The 22,757-nt window shown below is 45.6% G+C and overlaps 1 pseudogene; it reads left to right on the top strand.

Annotated features, from left to right (window-relative positions):
* Positions 1 to 2,199: 2,199 nt before the first annotated feature.
* Positions 2,200 to 22,757, top strand: part of LOC143172220 (ras GTPase-activating-like protein IQGAP2) — a 71,443-nt pseudogene continuing 50,885 nt past the window's right edge.

Below are 22,757 nucleotides of genomic sequence, written 5' to 3'. Positions count from 1 at the left end.
GTTACTTGGGAAGACAAACGCCATCACTCCGAACGTCCCCCACTTCCTTCTTCTTCCCCCAGCTTTATATACTGAGCATGACGTCCCATGGTATGGAATATCCCTTTGGCCAGTTGGGGTCAGCTGTCCTGGCTGTGCCCCCTCCCAGCTTCTTGTGCACCTCCAGCCTTCTCAGTCCGTAGAGCATGGGAAGCTGAAAAGTCCTTGACTAGTGGAAGCACTACTTCGCAACAACTAAAACATCGGTGTGTTATCAACATTGTTCTCACCCTAAATCCAAAACACAACACTGTACCAGCTACTAGGAAGGAAATTAACTCTATCCCTGCCGAAACCAGGACACACATCTAAATCTCAAAAATGTAACTAGTGTATCACCTTTGTATTGGGTTTACGTGGCAAGGTTTTGGTAGCGGGGGCCTACAGACGTGGCTTTTGTGAGAAGATGCCAGAAGCTGCCCCCATGTCCAACAGAGCCAGTGTCAGCCGGCTCCAAGACGGACCCGCCACCGGCCAAGGCTGAGCCAATCAGCGATGGTGGTAGTGCCTCTGTGATGACATATTTTAGAAGGGGAGAAAAAACTTCTGCACAACAGCAGCCGGAAGAGAGGAGTGAGAATATGTGAGAGAAACAACTCTGCAGACACCAAGGTCAGTGAAGAAGGAGGGGGAGGAGGTGCTTCAGGCGCCGGAGCAGAGATTCCCCTGCAGCCTGTAGTGAAGACCATGGTGAGGCAGGCTGTCCCCCTGCAGCCCATGGAGGTCCACAGTGGAGCAGATATCCACCTGCAGCCCGTGGAAGACCCAATGCCGGAGCAGGTGGATGTGCCTGAAGGAGGCTGTGACCCCGTGGGAAGCCCATGCTGGAGCAGGCTCCTGGCAGGACCTGTGACCCTGTGGAGAGGAGCCCACGCTGGAGTAGTCCATTCCTGAAGGACTGCACCTCATGGAAGGGACACACGCTGGAGCAGTTCATGAAGAACTGCAGCCTGTGGGAAGGACCGATGTTGGAGAAGTTCGTGGAGGAATGTCTCCCGTGGGTGGGACCCCATGCTGGAGCAGGGGAAGAGTGTGAGGAGGAAGGAGCAGCAGAGACAACATGTGATGAACTGACTGCAACCCCCATTCCCCATCCCCCTGTGCAGCTCGGGGGGGAGGATGTAGAGAAATCAGGGGTGAAGATGAGCCTGGGAAGAAGGGAGGGGTGGGGGGAAGGTGTTTTAAGATTTGTTCTTATTTTTCATTACTCTACTCTGATTTTTGATTGGCAATAAATTAAATTAATTTCCCCGAGCAGAGTCTGTTTTGCCTGTGACGGTAATTGCTGAATGATCTCCCTGTCCTTATCTTGACCTACAAGCCTTTTGTCGTATTTTTCTCCCCCGTCCAGTTGAGAAGGGAAGTGATAGAGCGGCTTGGTGGGCACCTGGCATCCAGCCAATGTCAACCCACCACAACCTTGAAGGATTTAGTCACTGTTTGACAAGAAGCCATCCCACCTGATGGGCAGTGGCAATGTTTCAGCCAAGTCATTGCCAGGCAGACCTCAAATGTGTAATGTACCTTGGGCTGTTTCAACAAAAAGCTTCACTCCTTCTGTCAGCGCTGGCACCACGTGTTTCATGGGTGAATGTGGAGAGCTGCCATGTGCTGCAGGAGGAGGATGAACTGCAGGAATGCTCTATATTGAGGAGATGCTGTGAGCTTGGGTCACAGTGCACCTTGGCCGTGGGAAACAACCTCACCCAGCGCACTGCTGGTCTCAATGCTCTTGGGGTTCAGCCCTGACATAGGCTGTTGCAGATTTCTTTTAGAATGGAAACATCAATAATACACAGCACCCTATGTTTTCTTCTGGTTTCAACTTAAATTACTGTCTATTTAAAAGCCTTGCGCTGCTTAAAAGATCTGAGCATTTTCACACAGCGGTGTGAAAATACAAAATAAATTAGACCCCTTAGGGGGCATATACTTCAAAGCATGTTGCTTGGTCACTACCATGCAGTGCAGATATGATTCTCTAGTCATTTTGATCTGCCATGTGAACAAACACGAGAATTTTCTCCTTAATCTGTGCCCTTTTTTCTTACTAATTATGTTGTGCTAGTGACTTTAAAAGTACAATGGTTGTGGGGAAAGATGTTACTTCTATTAAAATCACAAATAAAAATGTTTCTCAAATGATGTCTCTGTAGGTGGATGGAAGTCTGCTTGGAAGAGCAGCTGCCCCCTACTACGGAGCTGGAGGAAGGCTTAAGAAATGGTGTTTACCTTGCCAAGCTCGTGAAATTCTTTGCCCCTAATGTGGTGTCAGACAAAAAGATCTACAATGTGGATCAGGCATGCTATAAGGTAATAACTTTTTCGGTTCTCACCAACAAGACAAATTTTAATGTCTGTCTTCCAACTCTTAAAGACACAAACATGGTTGGTTTACTTTCTGCATCTCTTTTGTAAGCCTGTTAGAACTAGATGGAAGACACGCAGCACTAAGAAGCCAACGTAAGTTAAAAATATTTTACCCTTAGAAAAACTGTTAGTGTCACTTAATGTTTTTAAAGCTGAACAAATTACACTTCTGGCTCCAGGGAGAACATGAGCATTACCATTTATACAATTATTCCTCACTAGGAATTGGAGCCAAAAGCAATTCAATAATTAAACTTGATAACTATTCCTAATTTTCCTCATCTTTTATGGGAGGACATTCGCTTCATTAGATCTGTGTGTTTATTTTACCAAATTTATCACAGAGAAGCAAAAATCAAGCTACTGGTAATTAAGCTTAGCTTGCTACATGTGCTAGCTGTTCATTAATGCCAAGATCCTCAATAATACAGAAATACATATGCATATGCAGTAGCCCTGCTATGGAATGCATTATCTCAACATGTAGAAAGGGCAGAAAAAAAATTGAGAAATGGACATTATAAAGGTGTAATCACTGGCTGTTTGAGAGTTGAAAAATTAAGTTGTTCTAGGTCCCATATGGTTGTTGGAACCATGGTTAAGAATTTACCCTGACTCCTTAAAAATTAAAAAACTTTCCCACTTTGCTCTTAACTGCTGCTTGCATAGGCTGTAGTGAGGGGCAGGTATTCAGGTAGACCTGAACACTGACTAAGAACTCCTTAATCTGTTCTCCTTCACAGTAGCACTGAGCAGTGTTACCACTTCTGTATTTCAGAGGTAGTGGTCCCCGGTATTTGATAGCTAGCCTTTACTCCCGAAGACTACTGAAGGGCTGTACAAATGGCCATTTCAGTCACTATACACCTAGACATGTGCAAATCTGGCTTGTGTTACATAAAAGAATGAGTTGGACAGCGTGGGGCTGTTGATGTGTTAAGCTGCTTCATTAACAGGATTGCAGCTGTGACGCTTTTAGTCTCCAGGGTCAAACGAGGGAAAACTCCCTGACCTTGACTTTGGGATATAAAATTGGGAAGCAACAGGAGGATCAATAATTAGAGAATTTGCTTTGCATTATTTTTATCATCTTTTCCTTCTGTGTTTCCAATAGACATCGGGCCTTCATTTTTGGCACACTGACAATACCGTGCAATGGTTAAGAGCAGTGGAGTCCGTTGGTCTGCCTAAGGTAAGCCTTTAAATTTTAGCGAAGAAACTGGCTCAAGGCACTGACTCACTAAGATCCCCTTCCATCTGCTTGAGTATAAATGGTTGCTTATAATAAGTCTACTGGGAAGGCTAGTTCAGGAAACAAATCTGAAGAGAAGGTAATGCTGAAAGCAGTGACAGTGTCAGTTATGTGCTGTTGTCTTTTCTTCATTTCAGTTTATTCGTGGAATGAAATGATATATTTAAAAAGAAAAAAAAATGCTTGAACTTAAATGACATGAAAGTGTGTCCACTTAAATCCACATTTGAGCTCTAGTTATTTTGTTCTGAAAATCCTAGCCTTTTTCAGAGGGGCAAACTGAAGAACAGAAGGGCTGGCTTGAGCACGTTCAATGGCACAGTGGGTCATTGATACAAACCAGTAACAGTACTGCAGACTAACCTTTAAACACGGGGGGGAGCTGCATTATAATTAAGTTCCATTGCAACTTTGTTAAACCCTACAAAGCAGCATAATTGAAACAAGCTGATTCATGACTTTTGTGCTGAAATTTCTAGACCTTAACTTAAAACATGCTTCCTCATGTTGATTCACATTGTCTGTGTTGTATATTTTGGAGCCTGCTATAGCTTAATATGTATATGCTTGTGCAAAGCCTGCTCTTAAAATACTGCCTTTGGAAGTGGGGGTAGTTTGTCTCCTTTTTTTAGCAAATTTTCATAGATTTAGTGACTGCCAAGTACTTTTCCAGGGAGCTTCCTTCCCTGAAGATGAAAGGGCTGCAACTTCCTTCTCTGAAAGCTTTTTATAGTGCATGTAGGGTTTCCTTTAACTTCTGAAGTGTTTTCAGTCTTCCATAGAAAAGCAGGGTTTCCTGATGCTGGTTCTGTCTCTTTGGGGAAGGAGTGTGCTGTAGATAACATGCCCTGCCCCAGAACAGGAAATATCTGCTATGGGAACCCTCATCCACTAGTAAGGTTGGGCGTGGAGATCCTGCCAGAGGAAAGGATCTACTACACTGCTTCCAAAATGGAGTAAGCAAAAGGAGATATGAAACAAAACAACTGCTGAGGACTCCTGCTGTGCTGTCAGCAATAGTAGAAATTAGTGTGCAAAGAGTAAGCTTAAGTGCTTTCAAAGCAAGCTTATTCTCCAAATAACCCTCTCTGTTATTCCATACCTCTAGGCTACTCTTGCAAGTCCATTCAGGTTTCTCACTGTTTCTCTTGGTAGATGGGTTCACAACATCCACCAATACATGTTCACATATCTCCTAACCTTGAACCTATCTGTTGACTACTTTTTGCTAGCTCTACTTATGTCAATGAGATCTCTTACACAACTGTGGAAGAGATTACATCCTTCCTATGTGTTTTGTTATATGAGGATGTGGGGGTGATATGTGTGTCTTAAGAACTGCAATCTTCTCTTAGCCTCTTGAAGTTGGTCTGGGTGTTCATAGAGTTCAACATCAGAGGAACCAATGTTGCTCTCTGTTTCTCCATCATGCCAACTGCTTACATTTCTCCTCTGATGCTGTGCTGAACTGACCTAGAGGGAAATAATTTTAAAACAACTTTCTAGCATGAATTTAATGCAAGCAATGGATGATCCACCAACAGCTAGGCAAGCTGTTCCAGTAACTGCCCTCTCTGAGAATGTATGGCTTCATGCTTCATTTGCCCATGTTGAGTTTCCAATGGTCTGCTCTTCTGTTCTACTTTCTTAAATTTGTACACCCCTTTTTCTTTCTAAAAACTCAAATTTCCTGATCATTGACAAGCATCTTTCATTTCTTTCATATACTGAAAGAAATTGAAGGCTCTAAACTCATATATAGACCCTCAGTTAAATTTAATCCAAAAAAGTGCTTTTTACTGAATGCTTTTTTGTTCCCTAGTTTAGCAAAACCATGCAAGGCCACACAGCAAGTAAATATTGATAGAATAAGGAAAGATGGCATTCGTGTTTTCCCTCACACATCTCACTGGTGGCATGAAAGTAAATCCTAGACAAGTTGCTGTGGTGATAAATGGGGAGCTGCTGTGTTCCTCCTTTGGGGTAGGATCTAGATAAAAGTTTATCAGGAATTACATTTTATATAATAATCTCTGTAAAATCTTTGAGATGAATGTGCCACCAGGCAATCATTGGGGTCTTTTTGTGGCATGAAGGTACAGATAAACTGTAGCTCTAGAGAAAGCCCCTTATCTAGCCTGATCTCAGGGCCAAATGTGTGGCAGGGAAGAGCTGGGAGGGGTGCATTGGCCATTACTTTATACCTAATTCAGCTGCAAGTGGCTTTGATTTTGTACATTCATGAAAGTTTTCTGTGTGAAAAAACAAGAAAATTTCTGACTTCTAAAATCTTGGAAGCAAGCATTTGTTTAGTAGTTGAAGTTTTCTTGTTTTCTCAAAGGAGAGGTTTAACACTTAAGCTGGTCAATAGCTGTAGTGAGTCCTATGACACTTTTTCCCACTTTCCTGTTCAATAACATTTTGGGAACCCTGCAAAGCCCTTTGAGTGTTCTTCCCCCCATTTGAAGTTTGCTGTCCTGCAGCTTTGCAGGTAACAGAAGTAGGGACTGTTACATCAGTGTCCTTCTGGTTCCCCAGCTGCTCATGGAGATCCTCAGTTAGGAAAGGAGCTAGTTCATCCTAGGCAGGCTTAGATGTGGTATGCAGGGTTGTTCCTTGCCTGGGGAGTCTTAACTATGTTTTCTGGGGGGACAAGTTTTATGGAGTTTGAATTTCCTTATTCTTCTGTAGAATCTTTCAGATATAGTTACTTTAAACAATACTTTCGTATGTCTCATGTCTTTATGGACACAAAAGAAGCCTTAACTAAGAGAAACACTACTGAAAATGCTTTCAATTCCTGCATATGATTGCCTTCTAAATTACATAGGACTTGAACAATAAAATGTAACTCATGTTTTGTTTTCTGTCAGTAAAATAGTAATCCCTAGTTGGGAGAAAGGAAAACATGGAACAGACAGCAATGTGCTACCTCTGAGCAAACATTGAGTGCTTTTGTTGCTGTGATCTAGGGGAAGCATTAGGAGTGGGATGCTTGAAGGGGAATATGTAAGTTGTTGAACACACATTAAACACTCATTTCAAATAAATCAGAAGAAATGGTGACAGTATAAATAATAAACAGATACAAGGAATCTGTGGTGCAGGTTTCCAACCTGGTGTTCTGAAAACATCCCTGATGAGGTGAGTATCAGTCCCAGGGATTTAAGCTGAAGGAACCAAGAACTTGCATGTGGCAGCTGACAGAATGAGCAAGAATTAGATAAACTGCGGTTACTTATGTGATCATACATTGTTGCAGGAATTATGCAGCCGCTACCTAGACCATGGTAGGAATTATGCCGCCGCCACCTAGACCATGGTAGGAATTATGCGGATGCCACCTCAACAGGGCTTGGCCCTAGGTTCCTGCTCGAAGAAGAGTTGCCAATCCGCTGAGTAAATAAGTGGTTCAGAGCAGCTCGAGCTGGGTGCCTCTGAAAAGGGACCCCTACTGCAGATCGCACACCCCAATTATACCTGTACCACCCATCACCCGATCCCCAAGTCCAATCACTTAATTCTGGTCTGTGATCTCTTGATTTCTTTATTGGTTTTCTTGGTCACTGGGCTGGCCTTCTTCTGAAGTTACCTCATTCTCTTGGAATTGTTTCCTCAGTCCTTCTTCATTCTGCTTGCATCTGCCAGTTTCAGCTAGTTCTGTGTTTGCAGCATTAGTTTTATCAAAAAGTTTACTTTCGGTCAGCTCTTGCAGCCTAAGGCTTCAACTACTTTAGCTTCTAGTGCTAAGAAAGGCTATTAATCCTAACAATTCTCTACATACATACAAACTGTTGTTCTTTGATTCTTTTACTGCTACTTCTATTCTTAGTAGAATTATTTTGTTGTCTTGTGATAACAACTAAGTGCTTTCCTGTTGATTGGAGACTTCCCCAGATTTAATGAAGGAAGTTTATTTTTCTACTGTCAATAGCATGTTATTTGCTTTTTCTTTTTAAAAGAAGCCTGGGGTTAAGGAATTAAAAGCATTTGAATTGAATGTTTTGATTGCTTCCTGAAATTTTGGATTGTGCTTTTAATTTTAGTGCATGCAGCAGTAATAACAATTAACAAAGCTATTGAGAAGGGAATAGCTGAGCAAACCATTGCAACTCTGAGGAACCCAAATGCAGTGTTGCTAAACGTGGATGAGGAACTTGCACAGGATTATCAGAATGAACTCTTTGAAGCTAAAAGGAGAAAATCAAATGCAAGACTTAAGGTAGCATTCACAATATATATGTTCCTTCATGTTGCTTTTCATGCTATAGTATTATTGTTTTAAAAATTAAGTTAATTTTAAAAATTAGTGCAATTAAGAAAAAACTTTTAAGCTAAATAAGATAAATAATAGTAATCCAACAAGCTGACAGCCAATTTTAAAAGAATATGGTTAATGTGACTATGACGTAGCTTAACTTTGACCAAAGGATAAAACACTGAAAGGCTAAAACCCAAAAAAGACTGCTTTTCCTCCATCAATTGCTTTAAAAAAATAAAAATCTTTAAAAAGTTGTAAAAAAAAAAATTTTTTTGAGCATAAAGTATAACCTCTGCCACAGATCTTTAATGTGAAATTATTTGCTTTGTTTTTTACATGAGAGCTAATGCTTTTTGTAGTTGAAAAATGCTACACTATATTTACATGGATATTTTACAGGAAGCAGAAAATGCTTTAAATATTGCTCAGCTAGTTACAACGAAGTGTAAACTTCTTTGGTTCATGTGGTCAACAAATTCCTCTACAAGTGCATCCAGTAAATATTTCAACTGATGCAGTTTTAACAACTCCCACTAATAGCTTTTCTCTCTGCAAAGTTTTTGTGTACTAGCAACAATTTTGGTTTTTCTTTTTTAGAATGGCACAATCTCTGAAGAGGAGAGAGATGTCTATGAAGAGCTGCTGACACAAGCTGAGATTCAAGGCAATATCAGTAAGATAAACAGTAAGCCATTCTGGATCCTTATGGAAGTGTGCATGTAACACATGATCTTCCAGATTCCAGCTGAACATGACTTAAATCCACAGGAACAAACAAAATATTTCTGTGGAAACTTATAAAATATGCAGAGGTAGCTAATGTCTGTCTACAACTTTGTTTTTTTCTTGCTGCTCCTTCTCTACTAATCTTTTAGGGGCTAATGTCTGTATTTGTGGTTTTTGCTGTAAGGATTCCTCAGTTAAGAATCAAATCATTTATTGCCTGCTTTGTTTCCTCACATTTGAGTTCCTTTTGTGTGCAGAATACTGTAAATTTTGACCTCCCTCTTCTATATAGACCTGTAATTCATTCATAAGCTTCCAGTTAGCTGTGGTTGAACTGCTCCCACGTGGGCTCGCTCAGAGCTAGAAACTCCCTTCATAGGACTGGTCTTGAAATAGATAATCCTCTGCTGGATAAAGACTGCTACTCTAGTTAACTTTCTGTAAAAGTGAGATGCTGACAGCAATGGACTCTTTCGCAAAAGCGTATTTGCTGTTTATAAGCATTGTTTTCATTTCAGTTCACATAGCTTTAGTCCAAGTGAATGAGGCTAATTGACCAGTGTTGTGGTTTCATCTCAGTCGGCAACTGAGTACCACACAGCCACTTGCTCACTCCTCCCCTCCCCCCCAGTGGGATGGGGGAGAGAATTGGAAGAGCACAAGTGAGAAAAACTCGTGGGTTGAGATTAAAACAGTTTAATAATTGAAATAAAATAATAATAGCAATAATAATAATGTAATAATAATAATAATACACAAAGCAAGTGATGCACAGTACAATTGCTCACCACCCACCGACCGATGCCCAGCCAGTCCCCAAGCAGCGGCCCCCCCGGCCAGCTTTCCCCCAGTTTATGTACTGAGCATGACGTCACATGGTATGGAATGTCCCTTTGGCCAGTTTGGCTGTGCCCCCCTCCCAGCTTCTTGTGTACCTCCAGTCTTCTCAGTCGGTAGAGCATGGGAAACTGAAAAGTCCTTGGCTAGCATAAGCACTACTTAGCAACAACTAAAACATTGGTGTGTTATCAACTTTGTTCTCATCCTAAATCCAAAACACAGCATTGTACCAGCTACTAGGAAGGAAATTAACTCTATCCCTGCCGAAACCAGGACAACCAGCAAGATGAAGTGGCGCTGATGGCAGGTTTGAACTGTTCTGCTCTGAGCCTACTTGAAGTTCTGCCACAAAATTCCTCATGGTACCTATTGTAATTGTGTGATTCTAAAGAACAGAAAATGAAGGTAATTGAATGGAACGGGTACTGTGCATCAATTTGATTTTTTTTTTTAGCTGATTTTAATCCAGAGAGAAATTGCCTTACTCTGCATTCAGCATCACTTATGAAACAATTTTATAAAGGTTTTAGAATAACTGATGTACTAATTGACAGCCAAGTAGCTACATTTGCTTTAAAGAGCATGATGCCCTTATAAGTAGTTGCTAACTAAGATATAAGAAGAAAATTTGAGATATAGCATGCAGCCCCTAATACGATGTTTATTTTGAAAATGAGTTATAACTTGAGTACAACAAAAGGTAATATTGAATCATTAACAGCAAATAAAAGAGTATTGGAGCAATTGAGTTTTAAGGAGAAAATTCATCACTTTGAGTAAGATGAAAATCACAGAGAAAGATTAATGCTCTGTTTACTGTGACATTGTATTTGATGCCCAGGCAATAGTACAATCAAATCCGAGTGTCCCATCAAGGGGTTTTATCCCTTATCTCCCCTCAAACTTAGAAACATAATTAAATCTTTCTTTCTGATCTGTTGGATAGCAGGGGTTCCAAATATGCTTGACAAAAGTGAAATGCAGAAAGAAGTTAGTGTTGCCAATGCGGAAGTTGAGGCTCACAAGCTTAGTGAGTAACTGTTTTAATACTCATTTTTTTACCATAACTGTTTGATTATGTTAAGCTGATGAATTGAATCCACTATTCCTTGCATGTAAATGAGGTTTCTCAAACAGAAACCATATGCGTTGCATTTTATTTTTGTAACCGTTCTTCTCAGTGTCACAATTGCCAAGTTACCAATCTGTGCTGCGCTGGATATATTCTTTTTATCTGAGGAAGCTAACACTTTTTTCTTTTAATAACTTGAGCCACTGGTAAACACATTGTCTAAAACTGAACAAAATGCATGGTTTGATGGCTTGAACAAATATTCATCAGTGCAGTGTTAATCCTCACTTGGGAGCGATGACCATCCTTGTAGAATTAAAATAGAATGATCACATGGAAGAATATTTTGCAATCACATTGCAGAGGAAAACTAGTCTCACTTTTAGACACACATATCTCAATCTAACCTGTTCTTAGCCTGCTAAGAATGTCACAGTACAAATGCTATGACACAAGTTATAGTTTATAAAAAATATGGTTAAGGGGGATCTAAATTTGCAGTGGATGTATTGCTGCTTTTGACTGGAAACTTCTTTGCTAGGAAGTTCAGCTTTGGTTAAACTGCTGTCATTTCATGCTACATCTGGGCATGGTTTAGTGGCTGGTTTGTCTCTGGCATTATTTCCAATGCTTTGAATCCAGGCTAATTGCTTTTGTAATGTGACTTAAAGGTGGTACTGTGAGGTCAACTTAAGCCAGAAGCTAAGTTTGACTTACTATCTCAAATGTTAGCCTATTTTAGATTGGTTAGGCATGGTGAGCAGTACTTTCCTCTAAGAGTTGCTCCTTGGTAAAGGAAATGAGGAGGAAAATTGTGATGTATGAAAAGCAGTAACAGCAATCTGGAGAGCAACTTATTTCTTATGTTTGGTTTAAAAAGAAAAAATAATGCTTTTTGTTATTGGAATGCAAACAATTTAAAGTGTGTTTTGCAAGTTGCATGCTCAGTTCCTAAATTAGAAATCAATAGCTTGGTTATTGACTACAGAGCTAGTCTAGTCCAGTTGCGGACTCTGACTCTTTTCCTCGTTGCTCTTTTCTCTAAAAAAGCATGCACACTGTAGCTTTGAGAGCCTTTGCTTTTTCTAACCTCAGGAATAGCTAAAAGAGCCTTCAAGAGCAACATGGCCACATATGACCATGCTTCAGAGCAATTGAAATGAGAGGCGAGGAGCTTGTTTTAGGTGGGCCTGGTTACTTAGGTTTTCAGTCTTAGTGTTATATAATAAAATCTGAATGTTGCTGCATACATGAACTGTGGATGGTGTCTGCTGTACAAGCAGTCTTGTACAGACTTGAGCAGTCAGTGGTGACTAAAAACATTCCCTGGATAATAGTATAGAAAAGCCATAAGATAAGGTGGAGGAGATGGGGGGTTATTTTGCTGATAGAAATGACATTTACATAATTGTCATTCTTTACTCTGCCACATGTGCTCTAACCTTCAAGGTTGTTTCCCTTTGCACAAGACTGGAGTAATCCCTTGTACATGTTCCTGGGTATGTCCTGGCCTGGAGAGTTGGCTCCTCCAGGTGTGCAATTACGGTGGCTGTGACTAAGCTAAGGGGTGTGTTGTAAGGTTTCTGTGGCTGCCCTAGTGGGAAGTGTTTTTCAGCATTTTTCTGCTGGGGTTCAAACCTCTGAAGTCAGTTCGGCAAAAAGCAAAACAGGTGAGTAGTTCAAGTACTGAGAAGGGTTACACTTGTACTCCTCTATGGTAGTCTGTTTAATATGAAATTTGAGCTGTGGAGAAGGGGATAATTTCTAGATGGCAGTGCTTGTGCAGACTGATCTTCCAGACTATTAAACAAATGGACAGGCAATGGCATGCAGATGAAGTCCTAGAAGCTGTAGCATATGTTTTTCCCTCAGTTTAGCCACTGCGAATCCCAACCCCCAACATATTTGGCTAATATCTACCAGGCCTCCTGAAATGGACAAGAAAAATGTTGGTGTTGCAGGACAGGCTTGTTCTAGCTAGCTGAGTTAGGTCCTGCTGAAAGGAGGAGGCAAGGGAGGAAACAGTGCAGGAGGAAAGGAGCATTTGGGGTGAGGTGAGACTATGGTGCTGGAGCTGACATAACGAGCAGTACCTGCCACAAGCAAACCCAGGAGGGACATTAGGTCCTCCTCTGTGCTCGGATGGGTCAGCTCCTTTTTTTGCGTTAAAGGTACAATAAGTGATCTCTAATATCTAAAAGTCCAGAAACTTTAAAGTTCTCCAGTCAATTTGCTGCATACTTTTGAATAGATGCTGGTTTTGCAACATTCAGCAGTTGTGTTGAAGAATCTCACACAAATATGTTTTTTTTTCTCCAATGACAGCAAATGATATTCTTTGGATAACCTAATTGTCATCTATATGGCATAAAGAGCAAATGGCATATGAAAATTAATAGGCTTTTCCTGCTGTTCTCTAGAATTTATAGCAGTTGACAATATCAATACTGCAATTCGTAACTGTGATCCTAGTAAAACACTGGTTGCGCTGGTGAAACTGGAGGCGCAGCTGCCTGTTCACTCATTTGCTGCTGCTATCAGACAACAGAATGCTGTGGTAAGAGTGAAAAGCTTACAACCTGCTCTCTGTTACATAGCCAAGCTGTGAAAGAGCACAAACATAGCATGTTGTTGTGTAAAATCAGACTTAATTCTCTTGCCATGGTGTTATGTATTGCATGACTGGTTTTGGTTGAATAGGCAATATTGAATCACAAAAGTTGTTTCTTGACACACTTTACTCTGGCTGAGCTCTTCTATTGCAACAAATTGACTGACTTTTTTTAATTGTCGCATGCTCTTACTGAGGACTAACTCTGTTTTATATATTGTGTAGCAAAGTAATCCCCTGCTATGAGTGTAAGATCAGAACAGATGGGATTATGGGGCAAAAGAAGGAAAGGATGAAAGGATGTGTAGCAAACCCAGTAAGCTCTACCACCAGTGTTGTGTTAATTTGACATGCCTGTGACTAGGAAATTTGTCATTGTACTTCAGGCTTTTTTAAAAAAAGTCCATCTCCTTTATGGTATCTGACTGTGTAACTCAAATATGTTACACTGCTTATTTAGCTTCCTGACTGAGGTACATTATTGTCCTACAGAACTACCTGGCACATGATAAACTGTTTATTGCAGTAGAAATGTTGTCAGCTGTTGTATTGCTAAAACAGGTCTTGGAAAATAAGGACATCCCAATGATAAAGAATCATCTCAGAAACCCATGCATTGGCTTCAATAATCTGGAAGAGGAAAACTTTCAATGGTAAAAGTACATTTTGTCTTGTCTGGAAGAGACTTGGCAACTTCTCCAAAGGATAAGTAGACATTTTAAAAGTATAAGCAATCGCACAACCTCAAACGTTTGAGGGCAGAGGATATGTGAGGTGCAGGGGTGTCCTGGTTTCGGCTGGGACAGAGTTAATTTCCTTCCTAGTAGCTGGCATAGTGCTGTGTTTTGGATTTAGCATGAGAACAATGTTGATAACACACCGATGTTTTAGTTGTTGCTAAGTAGTGCTTACACTAGTCAAGGACTTTTCAGCCTCCCATGCTCTACCGACTGAGAAGGCTGGAGATGCACAAGAAACTGGGAGGGGGCATAGCCAGGGCAGCTGCCCCAAACTGGCCAAAGGGTTATTCCATACCATGTGATGTCATGCTCAGTATATAAGCTAGGGGAAGTTGGCCAGGAGGGGGAGACCGCTGCTCAGGAACTGGCTGGGCATCGGTCAGCAGGTGGTGAGCAATTGCATTGTGCATCACTTAGTTTGTATATTCTTTTATTATTATTTTCCCTTCTTTTTCTGTCCTATTAAACTGTCTTTATCTCAACCCATGAATTTTACTTTTTTTTTTTTCCCCGATTCTCTCCCCCATCCCACTGGGCGGCGGGGGGGAGTGAGCGAATGGCTGTATGGTGTTTAGCTGCCTGCCAGTTTAAACCACAACAGCTGAGTTCATTTAGTCCATGACTTTGGGCTCCATCTCTCATAACAGTCCTTCAGGGCAGGAGAGATGGTGTGTGGTGTTGGATTGTTGCATGCTGAAGCCAGTTTTGGTCCCATCACCGCTGCACTTGTCCAGTTCTATCATCGCTGCACTTTGCTCGGTAGGTTTCATCAAAGTTCATTCTTCATTAATCTGGGTGACTCTTACTGTAATACTGTTGATATGGCATATAGCCACCACAGAAGTGATGATATACAGTATTACATAGTAATTAACAGCATACAATTCAAATCATTGGCTATTCTCACCCAAAATCAAATCCCCTTGAGGTACACATCGGACTTCCCCATCCTCCCGCATCACCCACCAAGTGCACGCAGGTCCTTGAGCAAAAGCAATCCCACGGATGGGTTTGCCTTTGCCCGAGGCAGGAATAGCCCAGACTCTCTTCCCCAGCATATTTTTTATGTGCACTACAGGGACTTTATCCCCTTCTACAGTACGTAAAAGTTTTGACTGGGCAGGTGTTGTGGAATGGAGTGAGACTGCACTTCACTTGTAAGAGAGAAGCAACAATACACTTTATTGATAGAAAACAGTGAGTTAACAAAGTTCAATGGTAAATGTGACAGTGGTTTAACAAGAGTCGATGATTACACTTGATCATTTACTGCATAGAGGACAGGGTCAGACAAAACTGTCAGGGACACCCTCCCATTGAGTCACGAGGTTCAGAAAAGACAACCCTTGCTTTCTAAACTCCTTCTCAGAGAGGAGTCTAGGTGTGGCTGGATCCAATCCTAGTCTGAGACTTGGTCAACGGTTTATGTGTAAAGGATTATCTATGTGCAATCAATCCTTTATATCACTTAGATAAGATTTCAAAGTTTAGCATGCTATTAGTCACTTACCGAGGATCTGTTGTGGCAAGGAATCTCTCAACCTTGAGGAGTAACCTTGAGAGGCGTCCCTACTCAAGGGGAGATCCTGGCATGCAGCCCGCAGCCATGCAGGAGAGCTCAACAGGCCCTGGGCTGTCCACTATTTATAGAGTAAGATGATTGACTTATAGTCATATTTGCTTACCAGCAAGACGTTTGGGTCACTGCTCCAGGCAGCCCTTGGCTACTGTGTTGCCATCCATCCCCAAAGACCAGCATAAGCTGGATGCAGCCATCACGACCCCCACTGGTGGTTACTGCTTACGCAGGGGAGGGGGGGACACAACGCCACAGCAGGCCCAGCTCGATTGGCAGATCCCCGAGTGTTGACTAACCAGGTGGCCTTTGCTAAATGGGTATCCCAATGCTTGAATGTCCCACCACCCATTGCTCTCAGTGTAGTCTTTAACAGTCCATTGTATTGTTCAATTATCCCGGAGGCTGGTGCATGATAGGGGACGTGATACACCCACTCAATGCCGTGCTCTTTGGCCCAGGTGTCTATGAGGTTGTTTCGGAAATGAGTCCCGTTGTCTGACTCAATTCTTTCTGGGGTGCCATGTCACCATAGGACTTGCTTTTCAAGGCCCAGGATAGTGTTCCGGGCGGTGGCATGGGGCATGGGATATGTTTCCAGCCATCCGGTGGTTGCCTCCACCATTGTAAGCACGTGGCGCTTGCCTTGGCGAGTTTGTGGGAGTGTGATATAATCGATCTGCCAGGCCTCCCCATATTGATATTTCAGCCTTCGTCCTCCATACCAGAGAGGCTTTAACCGCTTGGCTTGCTTGATTGCAGCGCATGTTTCGCATTCATGGATAACCTGCGTAGTAGTGTCCATGGTCAAGTCCACCCCTCGATCACGAGCCCATCTGTATGTTGCATCTCTTCCTTGGTGACCTGAGGTGTCATGGGCCCACCGAGCTAGAAATAACTCACCCTTATGTTGCCAGTCCAGATCCACCTGAGCCACTTCAGTCTTAGCAGCCTGATCCACCTGCTGGTTGTTTTGATGTTCTTCAGTGGCCCGACTCTTGGGTACGTGAGCATCTACGTGACGGACTTTTACAACCAGGTTCTCCACCCGGGCAGCAATATCTTGCCACAATGCGGCAGCCCAGATGGGTTTGCCTCTGCGCTGCCAGTTGCTCTGCTTCCATTTCTGCAACCACCCCCACAGGGCATTTGCCACCATCCATGAGTCAGTATAGAGATAGAGCACTGGCCACTTCTCTCGGTCAGCAATGCCTAAAGCCAGCTGGATGGCTTTCACCTCAGCAAATTGGCTCGATTCACCTTCTCCTTCATCAGTGCCTGTGACTTGTCGCATAGGACTCCATACAGCAGCTTTCCACCTCCGATGCTTTCCCACAAGACGACAGGACCCATCAGTGAACAGGGCATATTGCTTCTCATTTTCTGGTAGTTCATTATACATTGGGGCCTCCTCAGCATGCGTCACTTCCTCCTCTGGCGATATTCCAAAAACTTTGCCCTCTGGCCAATCCATGATCACTTCCAGGATTCCTGGGCGACTGGGGTTTCCTATTCGAGCCCGTTGTGTGATCAGTGCGACCCACTTACTCCACGTAGCATCAGTTGCATGATGTGTACAGGGGACCCTCCCTCTGAACATCCAGCCCAGCACCGGCAGTCGGGGTGCCAGGAGGAGCTGTGCCTCAGTGCCGATCACTTCTGAAGCAGCTCGAACCCCTTCATATGCTGCCAAGATCTCTTTTTCAGTTGGAGTATAGCGGGCCTCGGATCCTCTGTATCCCCGACTCCAAAACCCTAGGGGTCGACCTCGAGTCTCCCCCGGTGCTTTCTGCCAGAGGCTCCAGGTAGGGCCGTTCTCCCCGGCTGCGGTGTAGAACACATTTTTTACATCTTGTCCTGCCCGGACTGGCCCCAGGGCTACTGCATGAACTATCTCCCGTTTAATTTGTTCAAAAGCTTGTCGTTGCTCAGGGCCCCATTTGAAATTGTTCTTCTTCCGGGTCACTTGATAGAGAGGGCTTACGATCAGACTGTCATTTGGAATATGCATTCTCCAAAAACCCACGACGCCCAAGAAAGCTTGTGTTTCCTTTTTGCTAGTCGGTGTAGACATGGCTGTTATTTTGTTGATCACATCCATTGGGATCTGACGATGTCCATCTTGCCATTTTATTCCTAAAAACTGGATCTCCTGTGCAGGTCCCTTGACCTTACTTTGTTTTATGGCAAAACCGGCCTTCAGCAGGATTTGGACTATTTCCTTCCCTTTTTCAAAAACTTCTCCTGCTTTGTTGCCCCACACGATGATGTCATCAATGCATTGCAGGTGTTCTGGAGCCTCACCCTGTTCCAGTGCAGTCTGGATCAGTCCATGGCAAATGGTGGGGCTGTGTTTCCACCCCTGGGGCAGTCGGTTCCAGGTGTACTGGATGCCCCTCCAAGTGAAAGCAAACTGTGGCCTGCACTCTGCTGCCAAAGGGGTTGAGAAAAATGCATTAGCAATATCAATTGTGGCATACCACTTGGCTGCCTTTGACTCCAGTTTGTATTGAAGTTCTAGCATGTCCAGCACGGCAGCACTCAGCAGCGGCGTGACTTCGTTCAGGCCACGATAGTCTACTGTTAGTCTCCACTCTCCATTAGACTTCCGCACTGGCCATATGGGACTGTTAAAGGGTGAGCGGGTCTTGCTGATCAGTCCTTGGCTTTCCAGTTAATGAATCAGCTCATGAATGGGAATCAGGGAGTCTCGGTTGGTGCGATATTGCCGCCGGTGCACTGTGGTGGTATCGATTGGCACTTGTTGGTCTTCGACCTTCAGCAACCCCACAACAGAGGGGTCCTCCGAGAGACCAGGCAAGGTGGACAGCTGTTTAATTTCCTCCATCTCCAAGGCAGCTATACCAAAAGCCCATCGGTATCCTTTTGGGTCCTTGAAATACCCTCTCCTGAGGTAGTCTATGCCAAGGATGCACGGAGCCTCTGGGCCAGTCACAATGGGGTGCTTCTGCCACTCATTCCCGGTTAGGCTCACTTCAGCCTCCAATACAGTTAGCTGTTGGGATCCCCCGTCACCCCAGAAATACAGATGGGTTCTGCCCCTATATAGCTTGATGGCATTAGGGTACGCCGTGCACCGGTGTCTACTAGAGCCTTATACTCCTGTGGGTCCGATGTGCCAGGCCACCGAATCCACACAGTCCAGTAAACCCGGTTGTCCCTTTCCTCCCCCTGGCTGGAGGCAGGGACCCTCTAATCCTCATCACAGTACTCGTTTCTCAGTTCTCACTTCTCACTTCTCACTTCATTTTTCAGCGAAGCAACCGAGGCGAAGGGCTTCGGAGCGGAGGATCGCGCCGGGGGACCCTTCCTGAAGCGGCAAAACCGCGGCCAAACCCGCGAAAAGCAAAAGCGCAGGGAGCGAGAGGGTGCCCCAGCCCCCCCATTCCCCGAGCCGGAGGAGGGCGTTCCTGACGAGCGGCAGCTCTGACTCAGCGTGGGCGGGGACAAGAGGGTCGGCGGCCAAACCCCCTCACTTAGAAGAGCAGCCCCCAGGGAGCGCGGCGAACAGGGCGGGTAAACAGGGCGTGGCGCGTCAGAAGGGCGTGGTGTGGCAGTTTGCGCGGCAGTTCGCGCAGGCAGGGCGAGCGGGCAAGGCGCAGCCCCGCTTCCGGCTCTAGAGGCCAACTCAATTGGTAATCGTCGGCTTCCGAGAAGAGGACCAGCTATGGTTTCCACTCGGCCGAAAGCCGTCGCCAGAAGGAATGTGGAGACCCAGATGGAGCTCACACGCAAGCATACAGCTGTCCAGGTCTCTGGCCGCAGGGAGTGCCTGAGCCTGTCAGCTGTACCGGAGGGCAGCAGAGACACCACCTGTGTGTGGAGTGACCAGGTGGATGATCTGCTCGGCCTGGTGGCAGAACTGAAGGAGGAGGTGGAAAGGTTGAGGAGTATCCGGGAGTGTGAGGGGGAGATAGATTGGTGGAGCCGCACAATACCGTCCCTGAGGCAGAGGCAGCAGATGGAGGCTCCGCGAGAAGCAGAGGATCCCCTGCCTTCTTGCCACCAGGTAGAAAGAGGGGACCTAAGCGACGGGGGGGAATGGAAACGGGTCCCTGCTCGGCGTGCCAGGCGAACCCCCGCCCGGCCTCCCTCACCTTCCCGGTTACCTTTACACAACAGATATGGGGCCCTGGAACTTGAGGGCCAGGCAAATGAGGATGTAGACGAAGGTCCGTCCAGGGGGTTGCCTAGGGTGAGGCAGTCAGCCCCACGCATTATGACTGCCTCTGCTAAGAAAAAAAGGAGGGTAATTGTCGTAGGCGATTCCCTTCTGAGGGGAACAGAGGGCCCGATATGCCGACTGGACCCATCCCACAGGGAAGTCTGCTGCCTCCCTGGGGCCCGGGTCAGAGACATTACCAGGAAGCTCCCTGGTCTGGTACGGCCTTCCGACTACTACCCACTGTTGGTTATACAGGCTGGCAGTGATGAGGTTGCAGAGAGAAGTCCTGCAGTGATCAAAAGGGACTTCAGGGCACTGGGGCGACTGGTTCAAGGATTGGGAGCACAGGTAGTGTTTTCCTCTATCCCTACAGTGGCAGGGAAGAATACTGAAAGGAGCAGGAAAACACACCTGATCAACACGTGGCTCAGGGGCTGGTGTCATCAGAAGAATTTTGGTTTTTTTGATCATGGGGAGGTTTACACGGCACCAGGCCTGCTGGTGACAGACAGAGTTCAGCTGTCTCACAGGGGGAAAAGGACCATGGCTCATGAATTGGCAGGGCTCATTGAGAGGGCTTTAAACTAGGTTCGAAGCGGGAAGGGGATAAAACCAGGCTCACTAGAGATGAGCCTAGGGGTGGCATGACGATGCTGGGGGCAAAATCGATAGCCCAGCTCAAGTGCATCTACACCAATGCACGCAGCATGGGCGGCAAACAGGAGGAGCTGGAAGCCATTGTGCAGCGGGAGAGATATGACTTAGTCGCCATCACAGAAACATGGTGGGGTGACTCTCACGATGGGAGTGCTGCAATGGATGGCTATAAACTCTTCAGAAGGGACAGGCAAGGAAGGAGAGGCGGTGGGGTGGCCCTGTATGTTAGGGAGTGTTTCGATTGTCTAGAGCTCAACGATTGTGATGATGATACGGTTGAGTGTTTATGGGTAAGGATGAGGGGGAAGGCCAACGAGGCAGATATCCTGCTGGGAGTCTGTTATAGACCACCCAACCAGGATGAAGGGGCGGATGAAGCATTCTACAAGCGGCTGGCAGAAGTCTCTCAATCGCTAGCCCTTGTTCTCGTGGGGGACTTCAACTTCCCGGACGTCTGCTGGAAATACAACACGGCAGAGAGGAAGCAGTCTAGGAGGTTCCTGGAGTGTGTGGAAGACAACTTCCTGATGCAGCTGGTAAGTGAGCCTACCAGGGGAGGTGCCTCACTCGACCTGCTGTTTACAAACAGAGAAGGACTGGTGGGAGATGTGGTGGTCGGAGGCCGTCTTGGGCTTAGCGACCATGAAATGGTAGAATTCTCGCTTCTTGGTGAAGTAAGGAGGGGGGGCAGCAAAACCGCAACCATGGACTTCCGGAGGGCGGACTTTGGCCTGTTCAGGACGCTGGTTGAGAGAGTCCCTTGGGAGACGGTCCTGAAGGGAAAAGGGGTCCAGGAAGGCTGGACGTTCTTCAAGAAGGAAGTCTTAAAGGCGCAGGAGCAGGCTGTCCCCATACGCCGTAAGAACGGGCGGGGAAGACGACCGGCCTGGCTGAACGGGGAGCTCTTGCTGGGACTCAGGAAAAAAAGGAGAGTTTACTGCTTGTGGAAGAAGGGGCAGGCGACTCAAGAAGAGTACATGGATCTCGTTAGGTCGTGCAGAGAAGAAATGAGAAAGGCAAAAGCCCAGCTAGAACGCAATCTGGCCGCTGTCGTTAGAGACAACAAAAAATGTTTTTACAAATATATTAATGACAAGAAGAGAGCCAAGGAGAATATCCATCCCTTACTGGATGCGGGGGGGAAACATTGTCACCGAGGATGAGGAAAAGGCTGAGGTACTCAATGCCTTCTTTGCCTCAGTCTTTAACAGGCAGACCAGTTATCCTCAGGGTACTCGGCCCCCTGAGCTGGAAGACAGGGACGGCGAGCAGGATGAACCCCCCATAATCCAAGAGGAAGCAGTCAATGACCTGCTACGCCACCTGGATGCTCACAAGTCTATGGGGCCGGATGGGATCCACCCGAGAGTGCTGAGGGAGCTGGTGGAGGTGCTCGCCAAGCCACTCTCCATCATTTATCAGCAGTCCTGGTTAACGGGGGAGGTCCCAGACGACTGGAGGCTTGCCAATGTGACGCCCATCTACAAGAAGGGCCGGAAGGAGGATCCGGGGAACTACAGGCCTGTCAGCCTGACCTCGGTGCCGGGGAAGATTATGGAGCGGTTCATCTTGAGGGCGCTCACAAGGCATGTGGGGGACAACCAGGGGATCAGGCCCAGCCAGCACGGGTTCATGAGAGGCAGGTCCTGCTTGACCAACCTGATCTCCTTCTATGACCAGGTGACCCGCCTAGTGGACGAGGGAAAGGCTGTGGATGTGGTCTACCTGGACTTCAGCAAGGCCTTTGACACCGTCTCCCACAGCATTCTCCTAGAGAAGCTGGCGGTTCACGGCTTAGACAGGTGTATTCTTCGCTGGGTAAAAAACTGGCTGGACGGCCGGGCCCAGAGAGTTGTGGTGAATGGAGTTCCATCCAGTTGGCGGCCGGTCACGAGCGGTGTTCCCAGGGCTCAGTACTGGGGCCGGTCTTGTTTAATATCTTTATCTATGATCTGGATGAGGGGATTGAGTGCACCCTCAGTAAGTTTGCAGACGACACCAAGTTGGGCGGGAGTGTTGATCTGCTCGAGGGTAGGAAGGCTCTGCAGAGGGACCTGGACAGGCTGGATCGATGGGCCCAGACCAATTGTATGAGGTTCAACAAGGCCAAGTGCCGGGTCCTGCATTTCGGCCACAACAACCCCATGCAGCGCTACAGGCTTGGGGAAGAGTGGCTGGAAAGCTGCCTGGCGGAAAAGGACCTGGGAGTGCTGGTCGACAGCCTGCTGAACATGAGCCGGCAGTGTGCCTAGGCGACCAAGGCGGCCAATGGCATCCTGGCCTGTATCAGAAATAGTGTGGCCAGCAGGAGTAGGGAAGTGATCGTGCCCCTGTACTCGGCACTGGTGAGGCCGCCCCTCGAATACTGTGTTCAGTTTTGGGCCCCTCACTACAAGAAGGACGTTGAGGTGCTGGAGCGTGTCCAGA

The sequence above is a fragment of the Aptenodytes patagonicus genome, chromosome W (genome assembly GCF_965638725.1).
Source record: "Aptenodytes patagonicus chromosome W, bAptPat1.pri.cur, whole genome shotgun sequence".
NCBI lineage: Eukaryota > Metazoa > Chordata > Aves > Sphenisciformes > Spheniscidae > Aptenodytes > Aptenodytes patagonicus.
Note: the sequence above shows the minus strand (reverse complement) of the source record. Positions and strands in the feature narration are given on the sequence as shown.